Here is a 15,158-nt window from a genome sequence, read left to right as displayed (position 1 = left end):
AGTGAATGTTGGGCCTGGGTTAGGTTCATCCATCACTGATAATGATTGAGGACAGCTGTGTGTTCTGTCCCACCCTCTGTATTCTAGCTGGGACTCGGAGGGGGGGGGGGGGGGGTGGAGGTACTGGAGTGGATGGTGAAGGGGGGGTGTATTTACTCTGCTTTACCCCTTAATCACCCCCCACCCCACCCCCACTCCCGTCCCAGAGCTCAAACCAGATGGTGAGGCCGGCAGCTAGCTAGGCTAACGCTCACTCCGGAGTGTAGGAGTCAGTGATGCACGGTGGGGAAGTCACACACACACACGCGCACACAGAGCAGCCATGCACACGCACACAGAGCAGCCACGCACACGCACACAGGTTTATTCACTGTTGTTGTCTCGCAGACACACATTTATATGCATTTTGTATGTACGCCACACTGGCGTGCAGAGACGCTCGCACGCATGATCCCCCTGGCACACATCACACGCACCACACACACACACACCCAGAGGGAAACTAACAGAAGGTCTGTTTAGACAGGAGTAATGAAGTGATCACAGCTGATCTGATTGGTTTCCACATGATGACACCAGACTCTGGAATTGCCTAGTGTTCCCTGCTCTTTTAGTCATCTCTCTGCTCATCCAATGATCTCTCTGTTCCTCCATTCATCTCTCTAATCATCCATCCATCTCTATACTCATCCATTCTTCCTTTGCTCACTCATTCATCTCCCTGCTAACTTATCTCTCTATTCTTGTATTCATTCATCTGTTCATCTGTCAACCTCTACTCGTCCCTTCATCTTTTGGATCCTCCATTCATCTATCCGTTTTTCCATCCATCTTTCTGCTAATTTATTCATCTGTCTGTTCATCCATTCATACACTTCTGTTAGGCACATAGCCTTAATAAAGATCCTGCATCATGATCCTGCACTATGATTGGCCCTCATTGAGATGGCTGTCATGACACATCAAAACACATCCCAAACGAGCAGTGAGTCAACTGGTTTCACATGTCTGGATTTAGCTGACGTGATGTTGTTCATATTGAAATGTGATCTTGGTACCTTGGCTCATATTTGATCTATTTGTCAATGCCTTGTTGTGACCAACAGCATGGCAGAGTCATGGATGTGTTGAACAATAAAAACCAGCATCTGGCGTTCCGTGTCCCCTCTCTCCTGTAACTCAGACCTAGTGTACAGTCCTGTTAAATCTGGTCCTACTGCTCAGGTTCACACTATTCAATCAGCAGGTGACGAGGAGGTGTGCTGGAACTCGATATCCCACAAAGCACCAGAGAAGCACACTCCCCTCCATAAAGGACACCTGTCCGTAACCAGAACCCTCCCTCGTAGCGGCATGTTAAAGAGAGTTGAAAAAGCCCGGCCAACTAAGCACTCTACCCATCACATCATCATTTAAGACTTAGAACTTCAAAGGGCCAGGCAGGTACAATGGTGGCAAGGAGCTGCCCCATCAAAAGAACAGCCTCGGTTTGGTGCAGAAGAATAGCTCGTAAATCATAATAGAGGGAGGGCAGAAAATGGGGCCCTGGAGATGGAGACGGTGTTCACCTGTTCCTCGGTAACACAATCACTTAAAGATCTCCCGGGGCGCATTGTGAGGCCGCGGAGCACGCCTGCAGCTCCCTCTGTGGCTTTGTGCCCCTCTGAACTGGGAGGGGATCATCTTCCTCTCTGTTAGGACCACTCCGACCCGCTTTCTGTTCTGCTCGCGCGCACCCTGCGCGCACACATGCGCGCGCGCGCACACACACACCCACCCCCACGCGCACAAAGTAGAGATTAAGATCCATCTCAGTCATCGGGTGTAGGGTGTCAGCCTTTGATTTCGAGAGCTGTGGCTTGGAGCCTCCTGAGCAGTCCAGGAGAGTTGAGGACCTGTGTACCTGTCCCAGGTGAGACTGGGGGGGAGGGGGGTAGAGGACCAGCAGTGTGTACCTGTCCCAGGTGAGACAGGAATGCGGGGGGGAGGAGCTGAGGACCTGTGTACCTGTCCTAGGGAGACTCCTGAGTTGTCCAGGTGGTAGAAGGACATTGGAGATCATGCAGCCTGGAGGACAATCGACCTGTTTGCTGGTGTGTTTGACGCAGTAGGACAACATATCAACACAGTGTTTAGAAGTGACTATCCGCCCACACGGCAGCCTCGGCTGGACCTCAGAGCCTGGTGTAATGCCTGCTACACCAGCTGTAGAGTGAAGCCAGACTGCTGTGTCAGTGTGCTGCGCCTGAGCGCCCCCACCCGCCTGCCCCCCTGCCCCCCACCATCACCAACATACCAGGCCTCGGCCACCACAGTCAAGCCTCTGTATGTCAAAGGCTAACCCCCCCCCCAACCTTTGACCTCAGCTATAGGTAAGCTTAGCTTCCAGCCAATGCTGACTCCTGTCTGTATAGCCAGCTCTTTCCATTGATGTCCCTCCCCCACTCCCTCCCCAGTGAACCCCCCCGCCTCCCTCACCCGGTCCGGAGTCACCGGGGTATGTGGCAGTCTAAATGCCCCCCTTTGTTGGCAGAATGGACCTATTGTCTGTACCCCCCCCCCCTCCTCCCCCAAGCAAACCCCAGCATGTGCTGACTAAGGGCCATCGAGCGAGGCCACTTTTAAACCTGGGGGGGAAGGGTGTAAAGCAGGGCAGATTAGACCCACACCCCCAGTCCACTGTGGGGATTTCCTGATTCCATAACTTTCTAAAATCCTGTCCCCCTCCATGAGGTGTATCTCCCAGGACCCCCTCCCCCCCTGCTCCTCTCTCTTCATGAAGTCTGTCACCCCAGGGGAGAGACACAGAGAGACAAGCCCTTTGTCGCTCAGCAGCCTGGTGCTTTTTCTACGGATTCAGCATCCTGGCACCACACCTTGACATCAATTTGCACTTAAACTTTAAACTTGAGGAACAAATACATTTGATATTGACTGCGGGCATCCACTGTCATCTCCATGCTTAGGGGTGAAGAGAGAGAGAGAGAGAGAGAGAGAGAGACAGAGAGAGAGAGAGAGACAGAGAGAGAGAGAGAGAGAGAGAGAGAGAGAGAGAGAGAGAGAGAGAGAGAGAGAGAGGTAAAGGGATCTGAGAAAAAAAGAGTGAAAAACTGATATACAGAGAGAGAGAGAGATTGAGAAAGTGCGAGAGAGAAAAAGCGAGAATAGGGAGAGAGTGAGAGAGTCGGTGGGATTGAACGCTAGACATGAGAGATGTGTGTGGTACGGCACTCGTGCTATAATGACAGTATGCAGACACAGCGCTCTGCTCCATCTAATGATGGTCCCAACAGTCTCTTTAACAGCTTCCTCTAAAACACTATTAAAAACCCACAACAATGTCCCCTTCCAATCATGGCCTGATTCATTACCCACACACTGACTTGCATTAGCCTTCAGTAGTATTTACTAGCCTCCTCTTAAACGTCACCCCTTTTAAAATCCAATCTGCTAATGTATCCAAATGCCATGGTTGTCTCAGACCATATATCTTTTAATAGAGCATCATGGTCTTTAACGGGACTTGCTTGTCGGCATGAACCCTCAACATCAAAGGGGTCCGCCACGACTGGCCCATATCCTCCACCATCACCAGTCACAATGCCGTCCTTACGACCACGGTGTTCATAAAATAGCCCCTCTCAACCCCTCCCCATTCCACACACACACCCCACTTCCAAAACCCTCAATCTCTTTGATTGGGCTATTTGTGTTTCCTGCTGATCGTAGTAAACTTTAGGAAAGCTGACTCCCCGTCACACACACACACACAGGGGGAGGGAGAGAGAGAATTAGAGACAATAGCAGAGCCTCTTTCACTTTCTAAGTGTATCATTAGCATGTTAGTGGTAGGTAGTGAAGAGTCTCCGGCTCTGTAGAGTCCTGAGCCCGTGTCTGACACCCCATGCTGGGTGGAGCTCATTATGTTGAAGTGCATGTAGAGAGCTGCTGGCTCTATCTGTCTGTTTAGAGGCAGGGGAGGGACTATTGGTCTGTGCCTAACACGAATGATGGATGGTGCACCGTTCCAGCTGTGTGTCAATGGCAGTACACACACACATAAATACACACACACGCACAAATACACGCGTGCAACAGCTGGAGCTGGTGGATTTGACAAGTCATCAGTTTTCACCCGGAGATCCATCATAAAGCCACTCCGTGGTTCTTTTATTATCACAGCCTGTCACTCTCTTTCTTTACCCCTCCTCTCCTGCCCTCCTCCCATCCTTTATTCTTCGGTGCGGTTCCGCGTGCGCTCCTGTCGAACCCAGGGCCCTGTGACGAGGTCGGCCATCTTGGACCACTTCAGAGCAGTCGTCAAAAAAACAAACACTCAACACTTCCTGTATCATCAGGCTCTGTTGCTCTATTCTGTCCCTCCCATCCTCTCTCTATATTTATATTTATCTGTCTATCCTTCTCTCTTCATCTCTCCCTTTACTCTTTCTGTAACCTCATCCCCTCTTCCTCGGGGCTGAGTGCTGGTATGTTATGTGACCTCAGACAGTAGGCAGTGTGTGGAGGGGAGAAGGAAGTCCCACATGTTAGCAGTTTGAAGCACACCACCCCAATCAGAGACAGCTGTTTGGGGCGGCCATGGCAGCGCGCTAGGAGTGGGCTGGATTTATGGTCTGTGTCTCCGTGACGACCCCTGTTTGATGTGCAGATAATTAGGAAGTCAATGACTTCCTGTGGGTAGCTGCTCCATGAAACAACCCAACACAGGGAGCGAGGGGGGGGGGTGGAGAGAGAGAGAGAGAGAGAGAGAGAGAGAGAGAGAGAGAGAGAGAGAGAGAGAGAGAGAGAGAGAGAGAGAGGAAAAAGAAGAGAGAGTGGGTGAGAAGAAGAGAGGGGGTGACAGAAACTGAAATGGAAAGAAAGAAAAAAGAGAGATGGAGATAAAGAGCGAGGAGAAGAGGAGGAATGGAGGACAAGAGGAGGAGGGCGAGAGGAAGAGAATGAGGAGCAGCAGAAGTCAGGGTTTTCCAGGGTTGCGCTGAGACAGAAGGTCGAAGGTCACTGCTACAATGTTGCTGAGATGAGGAACTACAGCCTACCACCACAAACTCATCCACCCATGAAAGTGTGTATGTACTTGTGACTGTGTGTGAGTGTGTTTGTGTGTGCATTGACACTTGAACCTCGTCTTTGTGTGAGTCTAGATCCAGAGAATCTCATAGCCTGACCCCTTCTGCCCAACAGAGGACCCCCCCCCCCCTTTCCCCACAACAGGTCTACAAGGTGTAAGCCTACAGAAGTCTGCCAATGTTGACTTGACAAACATTCCTACCACAACTGTGAATAGAGACATCAAAGAAAGTTCTGTGCTTTATTTATCTGAATGATTTATGTAGAGTTAGTATCTAATGACTTATTTGTACAGTTATTTGTTGTAACTATATTTGTTCATCCATCCAAGTACCATCCAAATACTTTCCTGTCTTTAATAATCCAGAGAGAACAGCTTTAGTAGGAGAACTCAACTTTTCAAGTTTCAAGTTTTTTTTAAAGAATGCTGATTACATTCAAATCCTCCTCATTGGCTCCTGACATGGCAACCCTGTCCTTCCCCATCATTGGCTACCCCACATGCCACTTCAACTTTGACCCAGGCCAGCAGAGGTCATGACCCCTCCACATCGTCCAACAAGACCTCTGAGAGGCTTAACAATACAGCATCTCTGAAAGAAGAAGAGTCATCATTACACAACAACACAGGAACGATTCACACGACTGTGGAAACCGAGAGTGGAGTGTTTCCAGCTGATATGACCTCCATCAGACTGTATGAGCAACAATAGATCCAGATAGCAGTGGTCAGGGGCTATTGTCTTGTGCTGGCTTTCTTCTGGTGGAGACACAATAGGAAGGAATGCTCTCTCTCTATCTCTATCTCTCTCTCTCTCTCTCTCTCTCTCTCTCTCTCTCTCTCTCTCTCTCTCTCTCTTCTCTCTCTCTCTCAGGGTTGTAAATCTCATCTGGATGATAACAATGTGTTGTAAAGCAGGGGAAGAGCTCTTAAGTATCTCCCACACTATCAGATTAGCCTGTTACCATCCTACCTCCTGGGAGCTGGCCTTTCATATGCAATCAGCTCCCGGCACACACACACACACACACACACACACAAATGCACATATGTCCTAACACAAACTTGCATGCATGTCTACGCAAAGACAAGCACACATGCAGTCACACGCAGAAAACACATACACAGACAGACACACACAAAAATCACAGTGAGAGTCCATGACCTCCCTTTGACATCCTAGATTGCTCAGTCATGCGATCAGCCGGTTGATCAATCAACCAATTACTAATCAATCAATAAATCAGGTGTGTGAGGCCCTTGTTAAGGTCCAGCTGGGAGGAATAGCTCTGGGATTTACTAGTGTCACAATGCTCGTGGGAAAGAACTGTTCAATACTGAAAACAAGGGGAGCTTTGGTCTTTTAAAACACAAACTCTGACAGACAGACACACACGCACACACACACACACATTCAAAGACAGCTGTAAAAACTCACTAGATCATGAGTGGTCTCACACTCCTGTTCTTTACCAGTGTATAAATCAGAGTCCCAAAGGAAACACCGTGGGTTTGTTCTTTAAATGATTGTTGTGTGTGTGTGTGTGTGTTTGCTGTGTATGCACGTGTGTGTCTTCATGTGTGTACATGCACTACCGCACCAAGTCATTTCAATATCAGTTTCCTTAATGACCTCAGTGATCCTGTTGGCCGTTCTGTTGATCTCCTCTTACTGCAGTCTGTAATGATGTCATCAACATGCACCCCGGCTGTGCTGGGCTGTGTTATGCAACTTAGATTACTTGCCCACACGTGCACACACCCAGCATGAACACACACCACATATGCAAACATATAGAGACACACAGAGTTATCATAGAGAAAACATGTCTGACACATTCTCAGCCCAGGGCTCAGATAGAGGCCATGACCAAGCACATGCTAGAAGGAACGCAGAGAAAAAGGAAAATATTCCTCTCTGATAACAATGTGTTTTTATTCAGACTGGAGGAGGAGGGGAGGTGGGGGGGAGGGAGGAAGAGGAGAAGGAGAGTGTGTAATGTCTTGTTATGATTAGCACTACTCCATGTTGTACTCCATGAGAGCATGTGACTGGTCTGAGCGGGTATCTGTGTTCCCATGATGACATGTGTGCAGGAGCCATGAGAACGCTGTGTGATGGCTGCCTCGGGGAATCTCCCACACAGGCAAGGTGTGACCCGGGCTCTGAATGCAGGGATTTGGGGTGTTGCAGGACGCCAAGGCCCCTGCTCCACTACAGCGCCACTCCATGTCATTAAAAAAGCACATCAAACAAAAAAAAACACCAGACCCCACTTTTTCACCCTCTTTCTACACCGCTCTTCCTATTTTCTCCTTTCACTTCCCATCTCTTTCTCCCCTCTTTCTCATCGAGCACCCCCCAAGCCTACCCCTCCCTGTCTTTCTACCCCTCCTCTCCTGCTTTTCTGCACTGAGGGTCGCTGACAAAAGGAATTGTGCAAACGAGCCTTTAAACCCCCTAAATGGTGGTGGTCCGTTGCACAATGGGCCCAAGAATGCATTGTGGGGCGAAGCCCAGCACCCGGACCGCAATGCCCGCCGCCCCCACCCCCCTCTACTCGCTGACGGATCTGAACGGACGCATGAACGTGGGTTGGGGGCTCCAGAGGTGCCGGCCTGCCCCCCGCGGGGCACACCTAAAGGAAGGAGGCCAGGGGGTCGGGGTGGGGGGTGGGGGCAGGGAGCAGGGGGCAGGGGGGGAGAAGGGTGGGCAGGGGACCCATGCAGAGGGACCCAATCCAAATGACCCTGGGACAATCTGGATCCTCTGACGAATCATCTCCTCTCTGACTCCTCAGTCCAGGGTTGGGACTGATATGGAGAATGTATGTTTCACTGGTCAGAGCGCTCCATATCTCTCTCCCCTTCTATTTTCTCCCTCTCTTTCCCTCTTTTTTTCAAGCCCCCCGCGTCCCTCCATGTAAATGATGCCGATGAGCTGGTGGCTCAGCCTGGTCTTCACGTACATAACAGGTTTAAATTGCTCGTCACGTATCAGCAGGGGAGAGCGTCCACAGCTCTGCTTGTCCGGGGAAGCAGGCTGGAACGAATGAGCAGAAAACATGAATGAGGGATGGCATTTGCACATAGGCTCAAACACACACACATATTACTCTTTACACACACACTTTCACACACGCGCACATGCACACATTCACACACACACACACACACACACATGAACACAGCAGTTATGCAATATCCCGGATGCAGCTGTTAGAGGAAGGCTGGTCTTGAGGGTCAGTATGACAGTATTACAAACATTGGTCCTTTAGGCCCATTTCCTTCAGTCACACAGGACAAGCAGAAAGCTAACTGTTGTTGTTGGATAACAACACACTGATTATCATCCATCATACAACCTTCACTCCCTCCCACACAAACAAACAAACACTAAAGTATAGTATGTACTGTATATATACTACAGTATACTATAGTAGAGTAGAGAATAATAGAGTAGACTAGAGTGGTGTAGCACTCTATGGATCCCAGGGAATAGTTACACTGAGGCACAGTAGCAGAGGTCACAACAAAACCTGAAAATACAAAATCCTGAATGAAAGGGAGATGAACCACAAAGCAGACCCACTGATTAACCTTCTAGCCAGGAGCGCTTCTCAATTCGAGTATGATGATATGCTGATGTCCCTCTCTCGTACAAAGCAGATCAACAAGCCATGGCCCTCCCTTAGGTTCTCCCATTAGAGTGTGAAGGCCTCTCTGTGCTGTCAGCTCATTTCCACAAGGCTGGTGGCAATAACGTAACAATTAGGGGCTATATGTAACCATACCATGTAGTCATGCAGTGTCGGGGGGTGGGGGGGTGCAGGGGGAGGCACAGGAGGAGGGGAGTACCCCATTCATGATCTGGTGGGCCGGAGGTGTGTGGGAGTGGGGGGGGTGCAGCATCCAAACACTCAATGCCATTATAGCCTTTCTCACACTGATAGCTATCCATCAGCGTGTGTGTGTGTGGGGGGGACAGTTTTACTGGCTGGCTTTGGTACTATAGACAGAAGTGTGTGTATTTGTGTGAGAGTATGTCCGTGTGTGTGTGTGCGTGCTTGTGTGTGTTTGACCTTGCTTGTGTGAGTGTGTGTCGCGTGCATATGTGTGTTCCTTCACATGTGGGGTGTGTGCTGTGCCGGTATGCATAGTAATGCTAACCATAAATAAGATATAACTGTCCGAGCAATGTCTACATCTCTATTTAGTTTGCAATGTCCATTCCATGCACGCGCACACAAACATACACACACATAGCCACCCCGTCCTACTGGTGTGTTGTCACTGTGAGTGGGTGGTGTATAGTGATACCTCTCTGATTTCTGTTTGAAGTAGGATCCTTTTTCCAGCTGTGGACTCACTGTACACCCACCTCAGGTATCCACCCACACACACATACACACGCTACTCTCTCTCTCTCTCTCTCTCTCTCTCTCTCTCTCTCTCTCTCCCTCTCTCTCTCTCTCTCTCTCTCTCTCTCTCTCTCTCTCTCTCTCTCTCTCTCTCTCTCTCTCTCTCTCTCACACACACACACACACACACACACACACTACTCACAAACACACCCACACAGGGGCTTCTCTCTCTACATGGGGAATGTGCTAGATGTCTGGGCATACTTTAAAATCCCCAGCAACAACAAGGAAACCCAGGAAGAGGGGTTGAGTTGGAACAGAGGGTAAGAAAAGAGGGAGGAGGTGAGAGGAGAGAGAGGGAAGAGGAGGAAGAGGTAGAAAGATGTTAGAGAAAGGAAGAGGAGGAACAGGAGGACAGAGGGTTAACCAAAACAAACGTTTTTATCACCAGACATAAGGTTTTCGTTCTCTGTGTGTCCTCACCTTAGCCAGTCAGAACATCAACCCCAAGCAAGTCTACCATGACATCATCATTGTTCAGCCTTTAATAGCGACAACCAAAGCCCCACCTGCTTCACATTTGAAACGCGGATGTGAGCTGTACTTGGAGAACAGCCATCGTCAAAGCCTGTCACTCAGAAGGCGATCAGGTCGGCCTGAGAGACAGGCCACGGCTGGAGAGGGAGGAGGGAGAGAAGGAGGAGAAAGGACGAGGAAAGGGTGGAGGAGCTGGATGAAGAGGAGAGGGAGGAGGGGGAGAAGAGAAGGTGGAGGAGAGGGAGAGCGAAAGTGGAGAAGGGAGGAAGAGAGAGAGGGAGGAGGGAGGTAGAAAGGCAGGACCTGCATTTGTTCTGGAAAAGGATAACGTTTCATTACTCTGTCCCAGTAGCATGCTGGGGTGTGCTGCCGCATGGTTAGTATGGTTAAGCCTGCTTGAAGTACTCTGACCAAACCATTTAAACCAACACAATGTTGAAACATTTATATTCAAACGAAAAACTTTTTTTTTTTCAGAGCAGTGAGGAGTTATTGATCCAGTATTGATCCACACACACAGTATGAGAGATGGGACAGGCAGTGCGGTTTGTGTGTACCGGTGCCTGTTCAGAGTTCATCAGTCTGATTAAGATCACATGTGACTTCCTGTGGTTGGTCGGGGTGCTGTTAGTGAGAGTTAAATGAATGCGTCTCAGAGTGTTGTGAGAGCTGAGGCCACGACAGGCTTGGTAAAAAGAGGGGCTCTAGCAACACGCTATTAACATTGGCCACACTCCCCAACAAAACAAGGAACAAAGACAAACACAACAGCCCACTCTCCCCTTTACCCAAAGTCAAGACAGCAAAGCGGTCGGCAATAAATTAACGTCCGATTAAAAATGGCCGTCTCGCCCGCCAAATTGTCATCAAGTGGCACCATTGATATAGGCAACAAAACCTCGGCCTGTCACCCATCACACGCTCAACGAGGGGAAGGAGGACGGGGGAAAAACAACATTCTTCAGCAGGTCATTCTTTCATGGACTCGGGGGTGTGTGGAGGGAAGGAGGAACGGAGGGAGGAGGAGAGGGAACGAGAGAGGGGTGTAAAGTGGGGTACCACGGGGAACCCATAAAGACCCTCACCAAGAAAAGGGTGTGTGGGGTGAGGGGTAAGGGCCACCCTGACAGGCCTGGGATGTGTGTGTGTGTGTGTGGGGGGGGGGGGGGGGGGGGTGGGTGTCCCTTCTTCAAAGCCTTCCGCTGGTTCCGAGGCCCTGTGGATGGAGAATAGGGGAGACGGGGGGGGGGGGGGGGGGGGAGGGGGAGAATTAGGGAGCCCCTTCTTTGTCTCTGTGCATCAGGGGCCGGTTCCACTCTGAACGCCTCCGAAAGATTAAGCAGCCTGGCCCAGTCGGAAGCTGGGAGGGAGCGGGGGAGAGGGGGGGGGGGGGGGTCGTAGGTAGCTCCATTTCTTATCCCAGAGAGAAAGAGCGGGGAGAGAAAGAGAGATAGGATGCAGACGAAGACAGTGGTTGATAGATGTTGGGCCGAGACGGGGGACTGAGGATGGGATGGAGAGAAGGTCAAACACTTTCAAGATGAGGAAAGAGAAAGAGAGAGAGAGAAAGACAGAGAGAGAGAGAGAAAGAAACAAAGAAAGAGAGACAGAAAGAATAAATGGACTCAGTGAAGGTGGGAAGGAAAAAGAGAATAGATGCTGAACAAGGGGGTCTTGCTCAATACGGATTAGTGCAGTTCCCAAATGGTGAGAAAGAGAGAAAAGGAAAGAGAGAGAAAAGCAAGTGAGAGTGGGAGAGAGAGTGACAGATAGAGAAAAATGAGAGAAAGAAAGAGAGAGAGAGAGAGAGAGAGAGAGAGAGAGAGGTTGAGCGAGTCAGAGGGAAATACAGAGTAAGAGAGAAATAAAGAGAAGGGAAAAGAGAAGCTGGTGAGTGAGGGGCGGACCGCGGGGTGGAGGGGGGTGCTGGGATGGGGGGAGAGGGGAGGTAAGAATGAGGAATCATCGCTTGCTTCACTCACTTCACTACACAGGCACAAAGCATGATGGGAGGTACTTGACATAACACTCTCCCAGGCCATGTTGGAAGGAGGGAGGACAGAGGGATGGAGGGAGGGCAGGGGAAGAGAGAGATAGAGGGAGTTTGTAAAGATTCGATTTATCAAACGTCATGTAAGCTGAATGAAAGTGATGAAAAAGTTTTCAACTGTCGGCTGTTTATTTGAAAGTGAGAGTGAAACAGATCTTCAGGTTAAATGAAGCCCTGTGTCTTACACTCATGAATATACACATACTTACATGCACACACTGTCTCTTACATACAACACACACACACACACACACACACACACACACACTGTCTGTCAAACATACACAGTGTATCTCTTTCTCACACACACCCACACACACACAAAGACACACACAGACACACAGACAATGACACCTGGTCGCACTCAATCAATAATGCTACCCTTCAGCACACATCTGTTCAGAGTGTCATTTCTCCCCAGAAAGGCTACAGCTTCCTAACCACACTTGGGTCAGTGACAATCAATAAATCAAGCGTGATCCAAGTATGTCAATAGTCTCTCATGGTGTGACCCAGGGCTGCGTTAGAGCTTAAAGAGCCTGGTGTTCCAGGTAGGTCTATCTTCACAGTTGTTTGTTTCAAAGCAGCACCCAGTCTGTGAGGACATGTCGGCTCCCTCTGAGCCCTCGTCCCCATGACGGAGGGACTGGGCACTAACACTGCTTCAGTGTCATTAGGTGCGTATGTGTGTGTGTGTGTGAAATACTACTCATAGGCTTTGTTGAGAACTAGCGCTGCGCGAGCCCCCAAGCCACTGTCACAAAAGCAATTTAAGCTGCAGAAAAACCATTTACCCGCCCTGTCTAGGTTAAAAGCCTTGTTTTCTTTTGAAATTCACCCCTTTTTTCCCCTGTGAGTCACCCCCTCCTCTTTCTTCCTCTCTTTCCACTCCTCCATCCCTTTCTGGTGGAGCAGCCATGGTGTGTGTGTGTTTGCTAGCGGTGCGTGCGTGCGTGTGTGAAGGGGTTGGAGGCTTTGTTTGGGACCTGTCACATAGTGATGGTTAAAGATGGGGGGGGAGGATTGAGGATGTATAAAACCAGAACTAAAGTAGACCCCTTTTCCACACACACACACACACACACACACACCCACACAGTCCTGGCCCCCCAAAAAGCCCCCTGCAGGTAGATCAAGGCCCCCCTCTCTCCCCTCTGATCATCCAGCTGAAACAAGGACTCAGAGGGAGCCCCTGTACCATCCCCCCACCCTCCCCTTATGCCCCACCCCCTCCCGCCTCCCTCCATGCAGCATGCCTGTACTGTACCCCAAGCCCATTACAAACCCCTGTCCCACTACAGACTTTCCTTTTACATTACATTTAGTCATTTAGCAGACGCTCTTATCCAGAGCGACTTACAGTAAGTACAGGGACCATTCCCCCCGAGGCAAGTAGGGTGAAGTGCCTTGCCCAAGGACACAACCTCAGTTTGCATGACCGGGAATCGAACTGGCAACCTTCGGATTACTAGCCCGACTCCCTCACCGCTCAGCCACCTGACTCCCCACTTCTAAACATTACATTCCTCCTACAGCTCCCCTGAGCCTGGTTCCAGCCTCCACATTAAGTCTCAGCCTCCACATTAAGTCTCAGCCTCCACATTAAGTCTCAGCCCTCCACATTAAGTCTCAGCCTCCACATTAAGTCTCAGCCTCCACATTAAGTCTCAGCCTCCACATTAAGTCTCAGCCTCCACATTAAGTCTCAGCCTCCACATTCAGTCTCAGCCTCCACACTAAGTCTCAGCCTCCAAACTGGATTTTTAGCCTCTAATCGGGATACAAGCCTCTACTCTGGGTCCCCGCCCACAAATTGGGTCCCCGCCTCTAAATCTGACCAGCCTCTTATGCAACCTTTCATGGGAAACCAGGGACAGTAAGGTTCACAAGTTCATCAATTAGACAGAATGACAGACAGACTCAAACGCGCACACACATGAACATATCTACACACACACACGCACACAACACATGAACATATCTACACACACACACGCACACACACACATGAACATATCTACACACACACACACACACACACATGCTGAAATTAATGCACAAAGGAAAAATGCTGTAAAGAACAGTTTGATAGTGAATCTGTCAGCTTACATCCCACGTTTGGTGTCACTTTATGCACCGTAGGTAATCAACACACGCACACACTCAGTAACTCACAAGCAACAAGCAATTAAACTACGTTTCTAAAAACCTAAGTAATCCCTATTTCCGCCCTCCAACCATCCCGTGAATGAAAGACAGACTCTTACCCTGAGAGAACAGGCCTTTGAACCATTCCTACAAGCCCTCTCTGCCTAAAGAAAAACACCGAAAACTACCCCACCTCCCGCACCCCCACTCCCACATCATCTTTATTTTCCTCACTCCAAGCACCCCCCCCCCCAAGCCTCAAGTCAGTGGTCTGGCTCTCTCAGTGTATTCCTGGGAGCCCTCCACCGCCCCCTGCTCTCCCACACTGAGGGTGCTCTGCAGTCTGAAGTGATGCTCTTTGTGTCCAGGGTCAAAGGTCACGCCTATTAGTGCGAAGAAAGGCCTGCTGGGTATTCCAACCACCCTGGAGGAAAACTCAGGGCTCTTCACCCCAATCCCCCCCCCCCCACACACACACACACAATCCTTCTTCGCCCCCCCCCCCTCCCTATGTTTTCAACACTCCCCCCATTCCTTCTACACCCCCCCGCCCCCTCCACCCCCGTCCTCCTCACCATCGATGGGAGACTTTCATCCTTTGTCAAGGGGTCAGTGAGGGGGGGGGGGGGGGGGTGGTCCAGTAGGGTCCCCACAAATAATGATATGCAGGGCAGTTATTGCAGGGTGGGGTGGGTAGTGGACCCGTACCTAGGGAGTCAGGTGGCTGAGCGGTTAGGAAATTGTTCTAGAAATCCAAAGGTTGCTGGTTCGATTCCCGGCTGTGTCAAATGACGTTGTGTCCTTGGGTAAGGCATTTCACCCTACTTGCCTCGGGCAGAATGTCCCTGTACTTACTGTAAGTCGCTCTGGATAAGAGAGTCTGCTAAATGACTAAATGTAAATGTACCCATCCTACAATAACTGTACTGCACGTCATTATTTGCATCCTACTAGGGGTGGTAGAGTG

The sequence above is a fragment of the Osmerus eperlanus genome, chromosome 8, assembly GCF_963692335.1.
Source record: "Osmerus eperlanus chromosome 8, fOsmEpe2.1, whole genome shotgun sequence".
Classification (NCBI taxonomy): Eukaryota; Metazoa; Chordata; class Actinopteri; order Osmeriformes; family Osmeridae; genus Osmerus; species Osmerus eperlanus.
The sequence above is the reverse complement of the archived record's forward strand: the minus strand, read 5'-3'. Positions refer to the sequence as shown.